At 40.4% G+C, this 20,069-nt stretch overlaps 1 protein-coding gene across 2 annotated transcripts in view; it reads left to right on the top strand.

The window, feature by feature from the left end:
* The first annotated feature begins 8,863 nt into the window (after positions 1-8,863).
* BDKRB2 (bradykinin receptor B2) overlaps positions 8,864-20,069 on the top strand; it is a 24,694-nt gene continuing 13,488 nt past the window's right edge. Inside the window, exon 1 of one of the 2 annotated variants that reach the window (XM_017829790.1) lies at positions 8,864-8,933. The gene's annotated coding sequence lies outside the window, so the exon portion shown is untranslated. The remainder of the gene's footprint in view (positions 8,934-20,069) is intronic. The other variant, XM_017829791.1, reaches the window with a different exon arrangement.

Here is a 20,069-nt window from a genome sequence, read left to right as displayed (position 1 = left end):
TCTAGGATTTTTTGAGTATGAAATGAAGGAGTCACCCTAACCAGAAATAAAAATAACATTTCCCTTCTCTAGTTTCACAGAGGTTTTTTGCAATCCAATGGTCTTGTGTCCCTTTCCCTACACTCTACCAGAAGAAAATAAATGCTTAGAATGAAATCAAATATACTATTGCAGGGATTATTACTGCACACTGAGAAAAAGCAGAAAATGATTCACACATATCACAATTTGTAGCAGGACTTAGTCCCTGTCAGCCAATTGTCAGTATAAGAAGTTCGCAAGGATTAAAATTTTCATATTGAAGCTACAGAACTACTTTTAAGGATTTAGTTACTATGATCAGCAAATCTTTGCCTTCTGTATCTTTAGAAAGATAGTTTAGATTTTCCTAAATTATGGTGGCCACTTCTGTTTAATTTTCATTGCATATACTAACACAGAAAAGGTCTAAACCATTTGCTCCTTTGTTCCCTGCATACAGGGCCTGGGTAAGCTTATTACTTGAGCCCTTGAGCCCTTGACACCACTTTGCTGGCGAGAGCAAACTTCCCTTTCACTTTTCTGGCTCACCAAGTGCCCAATCAAAGCTTCTGTTTTCCACACTTGATTTCAGCATTATCAGTAGCACACTTGCAGGAAAGCACTTTTGGATCCATTTCAAAATACTCTACTAAGCGAACTGTACTGAAAATGTTATAAAATCAGACCCATCCCTTCCCCTACAATTCATGGTTTGTGTTAACACTTCGTAGATGTTTGGATAAATCCAACACAAACAGCACATAGCACCTTGTGGGAAAAAGCATAGGGGAAAACTCCAATAGCACAGTTGGTCCTGTAATTTCTCTCCATACAGAAAGCTGTGTCTCTTTTTAAAAAAGGAAGTTGATAGGGTCATGAGTTATCCTTTTCCAATAAGAGGCACCATACTTTTTAAAGTAATACTAAAATAAAAATGTAAGTAGTTCACACTCATAAAAGCCTGAAGAAGCACATTCAGAGGCCAACACAAACAACTGCTGGGTGTAGTCAGATTGTCTGGAACTGTAGTAGATCTCAAAATTTCAGCTTGAGACTGTACCATTTAAATGCAGTTAATAAGAAAGAGACAACAAAAGGAGCTGTTTCCTTTTAACCCCTTGGTTGGTCAGTGTGTGACAGTGCAGAGAAGTTCAGCAGATTGCACTGATCATCATTACAGTGTCCCCCTGTCAGCAAAACAATGCCATGAGAAGACAACAGTACATATGTGCTGACGAGCACACCATAGAATAAAAGCATACATGGAAAGTTACAAAAACAAATTGCCAGATATTTTATGGTCTATACTACAAACACATCAACTGTCTTCAAAGTTCAGATAAACTTGGGTTAGAATATTTGTATCTAAATTTTAACTTCCCTTAAGATCAGCATGTATGGACCTGAATGTTGTTGCCTAAAAAAATCGAGAAAAAAAGACTCTCTGGACAAATTTAGTATAGATAAGATAGAGAGCAGCTCTTTTAATGAAGGCTTTCTGGCCACAGAGTACAAAGGCATGTGCCAACATACAGAATTCTTACACTTTTATATCTTTCACTAATTATCATATCAAGTGGGGACATTCAATCCTAAGACCGCTACTCCTACCTCTAAGGGTGCCCAGGTACCACCCTTAGAATTGCCCCACTGGAGCCCCTCCAAGGGCCTTGAGCCTTCTATCTTGTTATTCTGGTCCAGGTGCACATCCCAGTGGAATGTTCTTGCTAAAAATCTATTGCCTTGAAAAGATGATTAAAAGACGGTTAAACCAATGCTTCAGGAATGTGACACAAAAACTGTGAGAAAGTAATGGTCTAAAGGGAAGGAAAACTCCACCTACATTAAAATCTACAAAAAGCTAAAAATCCTAAAAATTCTAAGGCATCAACATCTATAAAGACTGCCCTGGGCATCTGCATTATCCTACTAGGCTGCAGTTCACCAAATCTGGGAAGTCAATAGAATTTTCATATAAACAATACAAGAGCCAGGCATAAACAGCATGTATTGTTCCCTGAGGTATATGCTGCTTTTGACTAGAAATCCATTAGCTTTTCTTTTTAAAATAAAAATAATAAATAAAATATAAACAGACCAATCATCACAGCATCCCAACTGCAATCATAGCAGCCTTTGTTTTGGCTGATTTTCACAGAGAACACAGGCTATTTGAGTTTGTGCAGAAAATACTCCACACTGCTATTTAGGCCTATGAGAACAAGACTTTTTCATCCATCCATCACCACTCGTAGGGAAGGCAAGCTACAAAAAATCATAGGGGACACAGCTCTCTTATTCTTCCCTTACCAAATTGCCAAATTCTGACAGTCCCTACAGTGCCACACCGCTTCACTGCTACACTTTCTGCTAGTAAAGGGCAAATCACACAGCTGGCCTCCCTGCCCTCATATTTGGGCACTCATAAATACTGCTATTACCACAGCCATTGTGACAGATACAACTCTTACCAGCTATCTTAAATGGTTATTCCTGCACTTCAGAATCATGCACTAAAGAGACCAAGGTTCCCATGTTTGTGTCATGTCTCTCTTAGTAGAACTTGATGGACTAGCACAAAATACCTCAAAAATGAAGTGGCAAAAATTTGCTTGAGGAACTCAGGAAGAGAACAGCATGCATTGGCAATTTTATCAAAGCCCAGTGAAACTCAGGAGACACACAGAGAATAAAAGTCTCCTTAATCTCTAGTTGAAAGTGACCTAGTGTTGAACTACAACATTAATTTGGGCCTGTTCAATGCAAAGGATATTTTAGAAATAGGATATTTGCTTAGCTTGTGCAACACAACTTCTACTCTTGCAGGGTTAGAAACAGACAGCAGCGTGCAAAGTTTTTTTTGCAAAGTTCTCTCAGGATACAGAGGAACTCATCAATCTTAGCACTTCCAATAAAAATGAAAAGGAGTCTGATTTTAATGAGGAGAAGCAGCAAATTTCCTTCCTGAGTGGGGGAACTTAATTTGAGGTACATCTGTAGCATTGTTCACAGGATTTCAGTAACGGTGAAGACAGAAGCACAATCCAGTATTTCAGTTTGGGGTTTTTTTATTGCTTGTTTTTAAGGGAGGGGTTAATCTTTTTCCTGATGCTAAGTGGTGGAATTAGTCCCACCTGTTGTCTAGAAAAAAAAGAAGGAAAAACATTTGACGCACAACAGCAGAAAACGAATAATCTAAACCATGACACCCTGTGGCACTGTATGTCAGAGCGAATCCCATTCGTTAGTGTGCAATGGCACCTCTGGGAGAAGCTTGGTGAGATAGAACTGTTTGGGAACGAGGAAGGAGATGCAATTCTGATGCTGCTTGTTCGTAAATTGGATGAAGAGCTGTAGAGTTACCACTCAGTAGCAGAGATATGCCTGGCATTACCATGAGGATAAGGCGAGACTGCCAGCTCCTTGTGAGGGTAATCCCTGGAGGTGCGGCCAAACTGTGATTAGTGCTAGAGAAGAAACAAGGCCAAGGGTTGCAGTCACAGTAATATTCCCTCCAATACTTCTGGATGTACGGATAAAAATCACTATTTCCGTATCTTACAGATGGGTATTCTCATCCCAGCAGCATTTCCAGGTGCAGTCTGAGCAGACCTATCAAAGGTACAGAAAAGCAGGGTTCTTCGCCTTCTCTGTTTGTTCTAGTGCAATTTCCTTCATCTCATCCAACAAATTCAACTATTGGATACTCATTTAAGGATAGTTTCACTGTTAGAAGAGCACCACAGCATTCATTGCTCCCTTTGGTTTACTTTATATGCTTGCAAAGGATAGCTTGATATCTACATGGCTTCTTCCAAAGATGAATGCTGCCCCTTGCACGGAAGTGAAGAAGTTCGATTCTGAGTGTGTACCTCTACGATATCATGTATTGAGGATCCAGTTTTCAAACAAAAGGGGTTTTCCCCTGGTAAGTAAGATGCAAATGTTTCCATCAGTATTGCCTTTGCTTCTCTGTTGACATTCTGTGCATCTCTAGTCAACCTTTGTCTCCTCTTTCAGAATTGAACCCATTATACAGTCCTTCAACAGCTCATACACTTTCTAGATCCTGATTAACTTAACCTCTTCCCACAGTAAGAAAAGAAAGTACCAAAATTCTTAAATTCTAGAAAGAAAAGAACATGTCTTTATGAATTAGTGAGAAGAGGTTTTAAAATAAATGCAACACATTTGGGTTGAGTGCCCAGCGACACATAGAAGACAAAGAAGCTCCTCTCATTCTAGAAGATTGTAACAGACCAAAATGGGTGGTTGTTTAAACCAGAACACATGCCAAGCAGCTAAGGCCCAGTGACGATGCAAAACCCTCAAAACTGACAAAACTAACCAGACACAATTTATTTAGGAGGATCAGATTAGTTCAGGGAAAGGAAGAGGAAATTAATCACCATCCTATTTAGAGAAAGTTCCCAAATATCTTCAGTCGCTGATTTTAATTAGTGAGTCTTGAAAAAACACTGAGTTTGTAGGGGAAGCAGATACACAGACTCAACTGCAAGAAAAGCTTGTTCTAGGAGGCTGATCAGCACATACAGACACACAAAAGGACTTTAAGAGTTGCCTTTCATCTGAGTGTGTCTTCTATCACTTGCATGGTCAGTAGTGCAAGTCACCTGTTCACACAGGGACTCCTGCTTAAACACACACTAAAAGTTTTAGGTACCTGCCAAAAAGCCAAGGACCGCTTCCTTTTTCCAAACCTGGAATGCAAACTCAGCTGTAGCTTTCCAGTAGGGCAGAAAAGAGCAAAACATACTTGGAAAAACTCAGTAATCAATAAGTAAAATCATATGGTAAGATCTTTCTCTCCCAAAAAGTGCTGTCCTGAACAACTAGCCAGGCAACCAGTTCTCCTCTTATATTTACCCTTTAATCACTGTTTGTTGTCTTGAGTTAACAGAGTCCAGTATTCAGATACATTCTCTCTCAGTTCCCTAGAAAAATGTTGACTGAGCACTAATGCTTTCACGTAACCCACTTCAGAGTGTATGCCCAAGGTAAGGTGACAGGTGAATCAGAGATGCTGCGCCATGGTAGGGAGAAAAATTTTGTGGCCAAAGCTTAATTGGAGTTAAAGCTGGCTGGCCAAAACTGTGGAGCACAATAGAAGGTTTTTTTCAAAGATAATAATGGCAAAAGGCAGTGTAGAAAAAACATTGGCTTGTTACAGGATGAGGATGCTCACCTCACAAACCGGGACAGAGACAGGGCAGAGGTGTTCAATGCTTTCTTTGCCTCTGTCTTCAACACGGATGACGGACCAAGGGGGTCTCAGTGCCCTGAGCTGGAGGACCATGACTGTGAGAATGATCAGCTCCCAGTTGACCCTCAGCTTGTGCAGGATCTGCTATTCCATATGGATTCCTACAAATCTATGGGGCCTGATGGGATTCATACAAGAATCCTCAAAGATCTGGCTGATGTCATCGCAAAATCTCTCTTAATGATATTTGGGAATTGATCTTGGGAATCCAGAGAGGTCCCAGCTGACTGGAACGTTGTCCTGATTTTCAAGGCGGAGGACCCTGGAAACTACAGGCTTGTCAGTCTCATTTCAGTGCCTGGTAAAATCATGGAAAATATTTTTCTGAGAAATATCGAAAAACACCTGGAGGACAAAGCAGTCATTGGTCACAGCCAGCACTGCTTCATGAGGGGAAAGTCCTGCCTGTGGAACCTGATTTCCTTCTACGACAGGTAACACACCTAGTTATGTTGGAAAGCCAGTAGATGTAACTTTTTTGGACTTCAGCAAAGCTTTTGATATTGTCTCTCACAGGATCCTTCAGGACAAAATGTCCAGCACACAGCTGGATAACTATGTTATGTGATGGGTGAGCAATTGGCTCACAGTGAATGGGGTAACATCAGACTGGTGACCTGTCACTAGTGGAGTTCCACAGGGCTCCAGCCTCAGCGCAGTGCTCATCAACATCTTCAATAATGACTTGGACACAGGACTGGAAGGGATACTAAGCAAGTTTGGTGACAACACTAAATTGCAGAAGCTGTTGACTCGAGGGCAGGGATGCCCTGCAGAGAGACCTCGACAAATTACAGGACTGGGCAATCACCAACAATAGAAAGTTCAACAAGGCAAAGTGTTGGATTCTGCACCTGGGGTGGGGCAATCCTGGTTGTGTGTATAGATTGGGGAATGAGATGCTGGAGAGAAGCGCTGTGGAAAGGGACCTGGGGGTCCTGGTTGGCAGCAAGTTGAATATGAGTCAACAGTGCACTCACAACCAGGAGGGCCAACAGTGTCCTGGGAGGCATCAGACAAAGCATCTCCAGTCGGTCACAGGAGGGGATTGTCCCGCTCTGCTCTGCACTGGGGCAGCCTCACCTTGAATATTGTGTGCAGTTTTGGGCACCACAATATAAGAAAGATATTAAGCTATTGGAGAGTGTCCAAAGGCAGGCAATGAATATGGTGAAGGGCCTTGAGGGGAAGCTGTGTGAGGAGCGACTGAGGTCACTTGGTCTGTTCAGGCTGGAGAAGAGGAGACTGAGGTGAGACCTCATTGTAGTCTACAACTTCCTCATGAGGGGAAGAGAAGGGGCAGACACTGATCTCTTCTCTGTGGTGACCAGTGACAGAACTCAAGGAAATGGCATGAAACTGAGGCAGGGGAGGTTTACGCTGGATATTAGTGAAAGGTTTTTCACCCAGAGGGTGGTTGGGCAAGAACAGGCTCCCAGGGAAGTGGTCACAGCACCAAGCCTGCCAGAGTTCAAAAAGCGTTTGGACAACGCTCTCAGGCACATGGTGTGACTCTTGGCGTGTCCTGCACAAGGCCAGGAGTTGGACTTGATAATCCTTGTGGGTCCCTTCCAACTCAGGATATTTTATAATTCTATGGAAGCTTTCACAGTTACAGGTTATGCCTCTCAGAGTGACATCTTGCATCTATCCAGACAACAGGTTTTTTTCCGAAAACAGAAAATGTTGGGGGGAAGAGAGGGTATATTTCTTTCATTCACTTGAGTTTGAACTGCTCCAGCTTTATGAACTGCTCCAGCTTTATGCTAAGATACTGAAGGTCCCACTCTTTGTCTTCGTGATACTTTAATTTGAAGAGAATTTGACTGAAATATTCTGAATGATCAAGTAACTGAACTGTGCATGAAGCCTGGCTCATGTGTTTGTCATCTCCCTCACATCCCTAAAGCACTAATGGTTTCTGCTTTGCAGAGCTTTGCCTCTCTAAAGCTTTAAAGATGACTGCATGCATTTATTTCACCGTTCAGCAAGTCTCCATAGCAGACTGACTGCTGGCAACACCTGCCTCAACCTCCTGAAAAGACTGTAGAGTGCTCCTCTTCTACTCATCCAGAAGTTTTCTGCATTCATCAGGTGCAGCTGAGTAGGTCTGGCTCTAGCTGGGTTTTCTTACATCACTACAAATGAGGCAATGGAGTCCCTCCTATGAACACATAAAATGTGTCTTAAAATCTAAGCAGAATTTTGCTGCACTGTATTTGCGAAATTATGTTAACCTTTAATACTAAATCCATGACCAATCAAAAAAGAAAAATCTAGAGATAGTCTCAAAATGTTTCTTAGGGTGCAGAAAGAGTTAAAAAAAGAAATGAAAGAAAAATGCGGAATGAAGATCTTTGAGATTGTGAGTCTTGAAATTACACAATCAAACTGGACGTGGTGCAGGGAAAGCAGGGACAGACCAAGGGAAGGTACTGCTGATAGCAGATCATGACTCAACTAGTTGCAATAAAGAAAGAAAATGTACCGAGCAGCTATTATGACAGATTCTGAGAAAGAAGAGGAAAATGACTGAAAAGCAGAGCAGCGATTCCTGTTGGAATACACACCAAGTGAGTGTATTGCACTAGAACTGTAAATGATGAACCAGTGGAGAGTGGGAGCCAAATATTTTCCCTGGCAGATACTACTGGTCACAATATAGACCAACATTTTTCATGAATCGTTCACTTTCAGAATTAGAATTTTATGGCAAACTAAGATAGTGGACTGTTCTTTACTCTGTTCACTTCTCCTCTGAATGAACGTGTCCTCTGTGAGAAATTCTGCAACCATGGTTACCATTTCAGATTTCAGTTAAATTGCATAAATATTAAAGGAAAAACAGCTATGCCTCTAACAAAAGAGTCTAAAATTAGTTCTCTGTTAATTTTCTGAAATCCAGAATAAAAGTGAGTGTAGTAAGAAAAAGGCTCTGCTTCACTCTTTGACTATAATTCTGATTCACATAGATATTTCATCCATAAACTTGAAGAAACTTTGGTCCAATTTGAATCTTTAAGTGGTACTTGGATTCTGTACTAGTTCTCAGCAGACTGAGTAGTCAGTGATTTCGGGTGAGGAAGAGCAGTGTCTTTCAGATATTTTTCCCATGGAAAAAAAAGGTATCTTAGACTGTAAATAAGATATTTGATGTTTTCTGTTTTAAAGATCCAAGTCCTCCTAAAAGCTGACTTGTTTAGCTCTTGATTGTGTCTAACACCAACTAAATAAAATATGCACATGACATTTGCCAAAATCAGGATAAGAACTCTGTGAGTGCATGCTCATGCACAATTCTGGAAGCTGTTATGCAAACACATGACTGTTTTATACACACACTGGGGCATATCAGTATTTTAGCCATGTTTATGTTGTTTACTGCCCATATTAAAATATCAGTGGTCTCAAACTGGATACAGTAGATAAACATTGCTTTTAAAATACAGTATGGGAGAAAATCCAGGAGTATGATGTCATCAGCAGAGGGATGAGTCTGCTATGTTCAGGGAGGGGCAGTAAAACCAGAAGTTAGACTCATTCATACTACAGAAGGAGCTTGGCTGTTCCCAGAGACGTGTTGCACTTCACTCATTTGTATCTGCTTAGTAGTGAATTTGCAGTCAAGGTATGTTTTTCCACTTCTCTTACATATGAAAATTTCTTATTATTTAGAATCAGTGTAGTTTTTTTCTTCTTGAAAACCACTAATTGAATTCTTAATATTTCTGGTTCAGTGACAAAAGATCTGATGCTGTTATTTTTCCGGGAACACAGAGGAGAAAAATAATTATTGCTAATGTAATTTTATAACTTCTCAGGATTTGCATAACGGTAGAGTTTACAGAAAAATGCTTTATTTCAAATAACCCAATGTATCAAAAACACAGGGTGCTTCACCTCCCGCAGATACCATCTAGTGTACAGGCTATGGGACGATAAGGATTTCTCCTGTCCAGAAAATATTTCATGTCTGTAATCATACTATGGGAACAGTTTCTTTCATCACACAATGATAACCAAAAAGTACAAGCAGCTAACTTTGTTTTCAGCTGAGGAAATTACCTACAAAATAATAGGGAGAAGCCAGAGGCAATTCTTTTCTGTACATACTGATAATTTTCTCTCTATTTACTATTTTGATTGTAAACTTTGTTGGGCAGGATGTGAGAGTGTGTGTGGGTGTGTATCTTATGCTGCTAACCTGTCTCTGCATGGTTTGAATGGCAAAAGCTAAACCTTTAAAGTTTTTAAAGAAGAAGCAAAGGTTTGGATGACCTTTAAGCTACACTATCAGGTTCTTTCTAACATCTGTATGCAAATAAAAAATTGCAGTAGGAGCATGATTTAGAAGATGCCGATAAACATAAAGAAAAGCTTAGAACTGGGATTGTAATCAGAATCACGTAACAGAAAAAGGAAAAGTTGAAATATATGTTATACTTTTAGCTATTCATTTTCCATTACTCAGTATCTTAATAAGTTGTCCTAGCATAATAATAGTAAATAGCCATAAAGTCAAAATTGTTCAAATAGTTTGGCATTAAAATTCTTGGTTTTATATGCTGTGTGTAATCTTACAGATACCATTTCCTAAGATAGGAGTATACTTTTATCATAAACACCTGTACATGTTTTCTTAAGAAGCTAGAAAACGGTTAGGAAAAAAACCCACCTCTATTTTTACAGCTGAGTCTCTAGTATTGAAGTATCAGCATATTGAGTAATATCAGTCATACGTTTTTTTATCTTGCCTGCTGCTCTCTGAGAATGTGCAATCACCAAGAAAAAAATTAGGGAAGCATCTTAGCACTTCAGGATCATTGGTAGACTTCCAAATATATTTGTCTTGTTTTCAGTATGAACAGTGAAAACACAACGAGAAAGGATAAACACACCAAATTTAATAAAGACCTTGAAATAACCAGAGCACAGATGCCTCCAGAAAAATCTTTGTCAAGTTTTCCACTGGGCCTCTGAGCACATGCTAGAACAAGACTAATTGAGTTACTCAGAGTTACCTGAACATTTTGTACCGACAATCTAACAAAAGAACAGCTTTTCCTACTGAATTTAAGCTTCCCGAAATTAGCACCTCATTCTTGAACAGGAAAAGACCTTTAAAAATTCTTATAGCTAGGTAATATTTGAAGTATTTTCTCAGGCAGAAAACAAAAGGAATTTGGGAGAATTTTAACACATTCGTTATGAAGACCCTAAAACTTGTTGTTTAAGAATAGCCAGCGTTTGATAGTCTGTTTTTCACGGAAAGAAGGGGGTAAAAATCTCTTAGATGCCTAAATTCCACTGTTTCCAAAATTACAGTAGAAAAAAAAAAAGGAAAGAGCATATTGCAAGTCCAGGATAACTTATCAGCAAATAGAGTTTTGTTTTCAAAACAAATTCCCTCTCAGTAGCCAAATCAACAGGAGTACACCTGAACTCGTTAGCAATGCTAATCAATATGAAGTTAAAATAAAAAAAAAAAATCTGAGAAAAATGCCATTTAGCTAAAACCTTCACTTTTCTTTAAAATTACACATTAGCCTTGTTCTCTTTTCCCTCATGTTTTTTTAAAACTACCTGTCAGTGTTTCATGCAGCTGCATTTCCCCTACCTTATCTAAAGGTTTATCTTCCTTCCTTCTTGCATTTAGCATACTTCACGAAGTGAGCTGAAAAGTTATGTGTCTGCCTGGCTGACACACAACTGTAAAGAAACAGAGTACTTTGAAATGGAGACAAAAGCTGTCCTTTGCCAGCCCTCTGTAACCGGGGTGACTCTGGGTGAGTGAGTAGCTACAAAAGAATCACACCCTACAGCGAAGTCTTTGGGTGCTCACTCACAAACCCAGTGGGCGGCAGGCAGATGGCTCAATCAGCTTCTCCCCTGGGATTAAGAGGGAGGAGAGGGCATCCCAGAACTGTCACAGCCCTGAGGTAGGTAGGCTCGAACGCAGTGGGAAAGCACAGAGGATGAGAGCACCAGAGTAACACTTCGAATTTGTGCTCTGTGGGTTGTCTTCATACAGATGAAGTTGTAACTACCAGTGATCACCACGGTGGTGACACCTCATTTACTTAGAAGTAAAGCTAATGAATGGATTCTGAGGGACCCTGGTCATGGTCCAACACCACATTAAGGAGTTAAACACTGGAGAACAGGTGCAAATGGGATACAGACCAGAGAAACACAGAGAGTAAAGTTGCCTGCTGAAAGCATGTGTCTTCAGTCTGATGATAAGCATTCAAACATTGTGGCAAAGCTGCTGTATCAAACTTCACCAAAATACTTCAGGACTCTTGATGTTCTTTGAAAGGGTGGACTTGACTTAATTTTGCTGCTATGCTATATTTAACTCCCCTATATGTTAGCTCCTCAACTTGATTCAGCAGGGTTGGGCTGGTTTGTGTAATCCCTGCAAACAAATCTGATTATCCAGGTTTGCAGATTCATTAGTACTGAGCTTTGCACACTAAGGTATGCCAGAGTGGTGATAGTGTTGCAGACAAAGGCACACTTCAGACTATGGCTAATTTGCAGAGACTGTCAAAATGCAGAAGTCCATTTTTCCCACTTGTGTTATCTGAGATTACTGTTAAAATCCACAAAAAACTGGTGAGTGAGCTATGTTTAGAGGTTCAGGTCTCTTTAACGTTAACAAAACTTATACATGCATGCCCAGAGGCAGAGGTGGCCACAGGTGCTTTTCCTCCTCCATTGTTCCTGCTTTGGTAGAAGGGAGTACACTGCAGGTAACCTTTTTGGGACCCTCACCCCGATGTCTGGAGGTGGTCTGTCCCTTTGCCATGACTGTAAGATTTCCTATCAGCTGTCTGACTGACAGAAGGGCTGCTGCTCTGAAGTGTTATGGGTTACAAAAGATTCCCTTCCAGAAGGGTGATGTGATCCCTCTACATAAACACATGGAGCACACCAATAACCCAAGCCACTTTCCTCATGTGAAGGGTAAGCTGCCTGCAGAGCATGGGTAGGCAAGTAAAGAGGAAGTGTTTCATTTTTAAAAAAAGCAATTGTTACGCTTTCACAATTCAAGGGTGGGACCTGATCCTTAAATAGGTAAGTAGGAAGACAGAAATATTGCAGTACATGTTTGTAGCTTTTCTCTCAGCTCTGCGTGCACCTCTCACCTCTTTCTCCAACAGTCTTTCTCTATAAGCTATATTCTACACTCTCTGTATTACATTTGGCTTCTGTTTAGATTATAAACTCCTTGAGGCACAGCTTGTCCCTCTGCTTGCACGACTTTTGCACATTGATTATACCTGAAGCCTCTGGGCATCAGTGTAACACAGACAATATATGGCAGTGTCTGCAGAGCAGTGCTCCTGGTCCTACTTGGTAGACTGCGGAAAAAAACACACCAGGCAAACATCCAGATGAAAAGACATAAAAAGGTGGTATAGGCTAGAGCCTCAGCTGGACCGAATGCTCTCAGCGCCATCCAAATCAGCATCAGCAGAGGAATGACAGTGTATAGCAGATGAGGTCTTACAGATCTTTCAGCAGAGAAGAATGATTTGCTTACTGTTAGCCTGCTTAACGAACATTTCATTGACACATCCTTTTTTTCTGGTTTCATTCTCCAGAGGGAAAGGTCTGTGAAAGGCTTGTTTTCCTAGGTGTCAAATCAGGAGATTAGAAAGAAACTTATGCCATATCTCTTCCCTTACTTTTCACAACAAGTAAACTTTTTTCTGGGACACAAAATACGCTCCAAATCAAATTTTAGCCTTTGTAACTCTATAGCTTGAGTTCAAGGCTGAACTTCAGCCAGTGAATCTTACAACCAGTCTAGTGTCATCAGGCTATTTATTATAATGGTCTCATCTGAGTCTGTGATACCTGAGCTCAAGGATGAATTTCTTATTTCTTTTCTTCAGGCTGAGTCACCTAAAACAAAACCCTAGACACTGTTTGTACTCTGGAGAGCCCTCTCACATGCTCCTCGTGCAGGATCCTGTTTTACCTGCTCAAGACCAGCTCACAGATGGCCATTCTCCTTGGCATCACCTAGAGAGGTTTGCCGTGCCTGGTCCTTCTGGTGCTGGGAGAGCACACAAGTCGCTTTCTCCCAGAATACACAGCAAAAGGGCAGACAAATGCTTTGAGGCACTAAAGGTGACTAGGAAATAATTGCTTTTTGGAAATTCTATCTCCTCCCTCTCTATACACACACATATGGACAAACACGTATATAGATTTGCTAGCATCTTGTCAGAGATGTAAAATACATGTCCTTTTGCATAATGACATTATCCATGCAGGCCTGTCCTACACATTACTAGGGGACAATCCTACATGGAGCCTTTACCACTTTCCTCCCAGATTTTTTGCCTTTTACAAATCAATGAGCAAATATTTTCATCAGAGGTTTCTGATATGTCCATCCATTAGGATCAAGATAGTTCCATTTGTTTATTTATTTTCTTTGTCTGGGTAAGAATCTTTTTTTTTTTGTTTCAGTAAATGCCAAAATTTCCAAGTCATGAAGATCTGGAACTATTACTCATGGGCAGATAAACAAGTAAATGCAGTTATCTGCTTCCAAGCCTTCAATCTGTGTAGAGATTTACAGTAAATAGCAAACTCAAATAAGATGGAGAATTTGGAATAGCCATTTACAAGAACAAGGGCACCAGTTCAAGACTTAAGAGCTTTCTCAATAACTTTATTCAATTTTTTTTTTTTTGTCCTCTGTGAGTTGCAAGTTCATTTTCAAAATGATACTATTCCAACCTGGTTGAAGTAGTCATAATGAATTAGGCATGAATGCATTTCTTTAATGACTGGGATATTGGTCACAGAAGTCTTAATTTATTAAATGGGAGTTTTTTTAAAAACAGCATGTGCAGGCAGGTCATATAAAACAATTATATGCTCTCACCTTCTACTTATATCATTCTTCTCAGAAACTTTTTTTTTAATTGAAAGAGTCACCTTATAGCCCAGAAATTACAGTCAGCTGGCTCAGCAAAAGGGACATTTCCCAGAAGTAGAAGGAAGTAGAAGTAGCAAAGTACAGTCAGTTTTGTGTAGGTGTTTCCTGCAACATTTTGGCAGTAGTCTTTTTTGGAAATGTAAGACAGCAATTTTTTTTCTTCTACAATACATTTAGAATACAATGTATTCTTCACAATACATTTAGTCTACAAATTGGCATTCGAATCATACCACAGTTTATACGGTCTGAGACATCTAGAACTTCGTTCTGCTACACTTTGCATCGTGTATCGCTGTAGACAGGTTAAGCAGTTTCCACTGTACATTTGTCTATGGTTTTAAAAAAGTGTTACATGGAACATATTAATAAGGTTTGCCTTAGAATAAATGGACTCAGGTCAAATAACTCTAAAAAATCAAAGAGAAGTTTGACTTTAAACACAAGAATCAAATAATTTCGGATTTTGGACTATTTTGAAGTTGGGTAAAAGAGAGGTCCATACTGTGTAAACTATCTAAGTTTTCTAACATTTTAAATGAAAATCCCAGATAAAGCATATACCTGACTCAGGCAGGAACCCTTATTTGTTGTTTAGTTTGGAACCCTTTTCTGTCTTGGGAAATTATACCCCTCTTTTTCCCTTCTTCCTTCCTTCCACCCCAACATCAGCATTTATCCTTCTTCATCCTTCCTTTTTTCCCAGCAGGAGCGTTTCTCCTCTGTTTCCCTTAGCAGCATTATGTTCCCTTCCAGAACTCAGATCCGCTCATTTCTCCGTCACTTGTTCCTGCCCTGACATCCTGCCATGAGCCTTTGCTGCCTGCTGCAGAAAACTGTCGCATGCAATTCTACACAGCGCTTTATGTTCTATAGTAGTGGCAAAAGTGTTGGTACACAAGTTCCAAGGTGACATGATTAACTTTAATCACAACATTTTTCAAAATTAACAAAGTCGGTCAGAAGATAAAATTCCAGTTTCAGAGAAAAATTTGTAAAGAGTCTTGACATTTTTAACAAAAGCAAGAAAACAAAATACAGAACAAATGCACACAGAGGATAAATCTGCCTGGGAATGGGGAGCACAGATAAGGGATTTTGAAAGCAACATCTTCCTTCTTAAGCAAGTGCCTGGGGGATAAACTGTAGTGAATTGGGCTTCTTCATTCTATCTTTTTTTTCTGGAACTGCTCCACTTTGTAAAGATATTAAACTCTTAGTTGGCCAAAAAGAGCAAGAGCGGATCTGGGTCCTCTGTTGAGCTGTGGGCAGTCAGTACATCTTCTCCTCTGCTCAAAACCAGAAATGACATCTTCAAAATATTTTCTGTTACACTGCCCAAATCGTTTGTGATAAATCTCTCTTTTAAAATCAGTTTCTTAGGAAATTTTCTTTTTTTGATAGTCATTTTAATAGGAAGAGAAAATTCCCCTCCTCCAACACTTCAAAAAATATCTCCTACATAGCTGTCTTAACACGTGTGAAGTACCAGAAAGCGTGATCCATTAACTGTGACCAAGTAGAGAGGGGGAATCACCTCCCTCTTGGGCCACTCCCCTTTTGATGCAGCCCAGGATACAACTGGCTTTCTGGACTGCAAGTGCACATTGCTGGGTCATGTTCAGCCTCTGATCCACGAGCACCCCCAAGTTCTTGGCAGGGCTGCTCTCAATCTGTTTATCCCCCAGCCTGTATTGATAATGGGGGTTGTCCTGACCCAGGTGCAGGACTCTGCATTCTGCCTTGTTGAACCCTATGAGGTTCACAGGCCCATCTCTCAAGCTTGTCAAGTTCCTTCTGGGTGGCCTCCCTTCCCTCTGGATGGCATCTCTTCCCTCCAGTGTGTCAACCACATCACACAGCTTGGTGTCATTGGCAAACTTGCTGAGGGTGCACTTGATCCCACTGTCCATGTCAACAAAAAGATGTTAAACCTTTCCTTTTTCTTAGTTTTGGGTATGATAGTTCTTTGAAGGAGCTGTGGCATATACTAAAGGAATCTGTCTCTCTGACTAGATTGTTACCCTGTATTTTTTTGTTGGGTCTGACGTTCTGGAAAGAGCAGATAGACATATCTTCTTTGTGAACACCAGTGCTCAAACCCCATGTATACAGAGCGAAAAACAAACTGTCTGCCCCAGGTTCCAGCAAGGCTCTGGCATCTCCTACTGCTAACAAAGGGATAACAATAAATTAATGCACAGTATAATTTCAACACACTGGCAAAGCCTGAAAAGGCAAAAATAAAAATGTAATCCAAACACTGACTCTTGTAAATCGGCACTGTAAATCACACTGCTTCTCAGCTGGAGAAGTGTCCTGAACTTTCCAGATCTCTCAGTGTTGAAAGCCACATCCATGTTAGTACAGTTTAATCACCAAATCTCTATCAGTAAGCATTTGAATATTTAGTTCTTCCAATAGAGATAGGGTGCATTCCCACTTAAGAACTAGAGTGCCCCTGGGTTTTCAGCAGAAAAACAGACTCCGTTTGGATCCAGGTTTTATCTGCTGTTACTATCAAGGTAATTGCAACACTATTTGAAATTCACTATAGTTACTCACACACACTATTTCCAACATGTACATCTGGCTTTGAGCTTTTCTTTACAATATACACACTATGGTGATTTCTAACCATGCTAACTGAAAACTAACCTCTTTGCAATTGCAAATGCTTCATGTACTGGCTTAGTGAGAAGCAAATACATGAAAATAATATGAAATGACTGTCCCAGCTGCTCAAGAAATAGTATAGCAGGATGTGTTTGACCTAGGAAGGGCAAAGCAAAATGACTTTCTGAAGTTTATCATTTAAGAAGTGAGGCACGCTACAGCCTAGGCTTCTCCTTGAGAGCGGAACTCACCATTGCTTGCGATGCCACACTCTGCTTTTAGTTCTTAAAAGAACATGAAACTCAAAACAAACAAACAAATAAAAAGCTCCAATTCTTTTAGTAAAAACAGCCTGCCATTTGGACAATAAGTATTGTGTCATGCTTGTATTGCCTTCCATGATACAAATTAGTGGTCCATGAGAAAAACTATTCAGGAAGCTAAAATCTGGTAGCTACACTGCTTTAGTGTAGCTGTTGTCAGAGGTTCTAAATTAAACTAGGACCTTCTTCAGAAGCCCATGTATTAGGGGTGCTAACTTGAACAACCTGGGTAAATATCACCTCCTCTGAATTCCACCTGCTTGAAATTAAAGATGTAATTTTACTTAAACATTATACATTTAATCATACTTTCTAGCCTATTCTGTTGTCAGAGCCCAATGCGCTGTTCGAAAATTACACCATTACTCAGTGAAGCCATCCATATGTCCTTTCAGTAAAAGACATTAAGAGAACACAAGGCATTATTACTAATTTACAGGAAGGACTGATTCTGCCTGTGATGCCTTCAGTGCTAAGGACTCTGCTTGCAGAGACCCATCAGTATGTGGCTCAGCAGCAGAAACAGCAGTAGTGACTGAAACATTTCTAGCTGCTTACAGGGATGACTTTGTAGTTGCAAATGTGTTTTTCAGACATGTTTTTCAGTTAGAAAATCTTTTATTTTTTTGCAAAATACAACAGAGTAAAATAATCAGTTACCTGTATGATAAGAAATGAGGAAAGCAGTAGCTGTCAAAGAAATTGATATTAGACTTTGGAACAACAACCAGTCAGCCACACATTCTGTGAGCTTCTGATATTTGCTATTGGAAACGGTTGGGGTTCTCTCAAAAGCCAAACTTGCGAAAGACAGGGGTGAATACATGCAGGAAATGCTGCATTATTGCAAATACTTGACAACAGTAGAAACATAGTGATTGGAGGCACTGGAGATGGCAAATCTCTGCTTTTTTCATAAATAGCTGCCAAAATGTTCTCAAGGTGCTAGAAGCAAAGTGCTTTCAGGGCACAGAGCCAGTTTATCTGAAAGGCAAATCACTCTATTAAGTATTTAATGCTCAAAGGGACCACTACTGACAAATACTATTTAGCCATTAGACCTTCACATTTTACCTAGTCATGAGAACCTAATGCTGCTACCCAGGGAAAAGAGCAGTATTTCAATTGCTAAGAGAAAGGAGTGGCTAAACTGAGCTGAAGAGATCTGGTGGGAGTAATGCAGCCAGTGCAAAGCTTTAGAGAACATCCACATGCATGTCAGTGAGGGAGACCCAAGTGGAGGTTTGTGCACTGCTGAACAACTCTTTTATGCCTCCACTACAGCAAGGCTAATAAAGGAGCATCAGTTACCATGTCTTCTTGGGGAACTGATATGCTTCAAGATTTACAGCTTTTTCATCTTATAATTCCCCCTGATGCTCTACTAATATCATTCATTTCTTTCTGCAGAGTATTCCCATTGTTCTCTGTAATGAAGATATCAAGCAATTTATGTCACTGGTCCACCACTTCAGTGCTCTCCTGTCTTTCATACTGAGATCAAGCCTGTAACTACTCAGCTAGTCAAACCCCAAGACCAGTTCTGAGAACCCACCCTAAGAACAGCTCCTCCAAAACACCTAGCAAAAACTGTCATCAAGCCACTTGAAAATTCACTTTTTTTTTTCCAGCTTATCTGTTTTTGGCCCAGTACTTGCAATAGTTTTGATCTGTCTGGGTTTCAGGAAAGGTTGTTTTCTAAAGCAGGAAATTCTCACTTTAACAAAGAAATATAATCTAGCTGCACAAGCTACTCTTGATAAAATCACAAGCATTTTATTTCTTTATCACTGGATACAGGTTAGCTTAGCTATTCAGTGGGCTCGGGGTATTGTCTGCCAGTTGAGAGGCACATTATACTGTTTGATACCATCAGACCTGCTGTTTCACATGGTATCGAACTCCTACAATGGATATTAAATTGATCTCAGACTGCTAGTGTGTTAAGCTCTGAATTTTGTAGTGGTGATGGGATACAGCAATCTCTTGTCTACAACACAGAATTCTTGTGGTGCCTGCAATGCTCAGGGGAGTGGATACAACCTCCTTTGTCCAGGTTCCAACCCGGTAAATCTACATGTCATATCATGCAACTCAGGAAGTTTATAATCTCTCATTTGTCTTCAGTTAAACTGTGCAAGTTATAATCATTCAGTTTTGTAGTCAGACACCATGAATGCAGCAGGGTTAAGGGACGTGCAAGATTTCAGCCCCAGGGCAAGATTTAGGTTTTCCCAATGGTCCCTGTGTGATTCCTAGGACCAAGGCATGCTATTTTCACTGCAAGCAGGACTTTTGCTGGACAAATGTGCAGTTTGGCTGACTTCCACCCACTGTTATTTGGAAGACAGTGCAATGGGGGTAGATATTATCAAGCTAGGCATTGAACCAGCTAGGAACAGGAATAAATTAAGTTAATAAATTATCATCTTCTCAGGAATAGATCCAATGTTGAGTGTAAACTCTGCAGAGATGAAAAATGTGAGCAAACCATAATCTGATCATTGCCCCGGTTGGAAGAAGCCTTTCAGTTAATGATGGAAACTAGGGTGTTTTGTCAGTCTCAGCAAGTAAGACCAGGTTTTGAGTTTATTTCACCCACACTACAAACTACGGCGGATTAGTGGGATGTGGGGGGAGACCTCCAGGCCTTAGGATGCTGGCCCCATTACCTGCGAGGTGAATGCCCTTCCCCCCGCCCCTGCACGTGGCCCGGCGACCCCACAAGGAGCACACACAGACCACACAGGGAGGGACGGACGAAAGAGAAGGTTTATTGTGGGGTTGGGGTTTATAAGGCTTTTAGGAGGGTCAAAAGGGGACCAATCACAAGTTCAGGGTCACACAGAAAAAACCATCAGGT

The sequence above is a fragment of the Lepidothrix coronata genome, unplaced genomic scaffold (genome assembly GCF_001604755.1).
Source record: "Lepidothrix coronata isolate B3197 unplaced genomic scaffold, Lepidothrix_coronata-1.0 Scaffold169, whole genome shotgun sequence".
Lineage (NCBI taxonomy): Eukaryota > Metazoa > Chordata > Aves > Passeriformes > Pipridae > Lepidothrix > Lepidothrix coronata.
The sequence above is the reverse complement of the archived record's forward strand: the minus strand, read 5'-3'. Positions and strand labels throughout refer to the sequence as shown.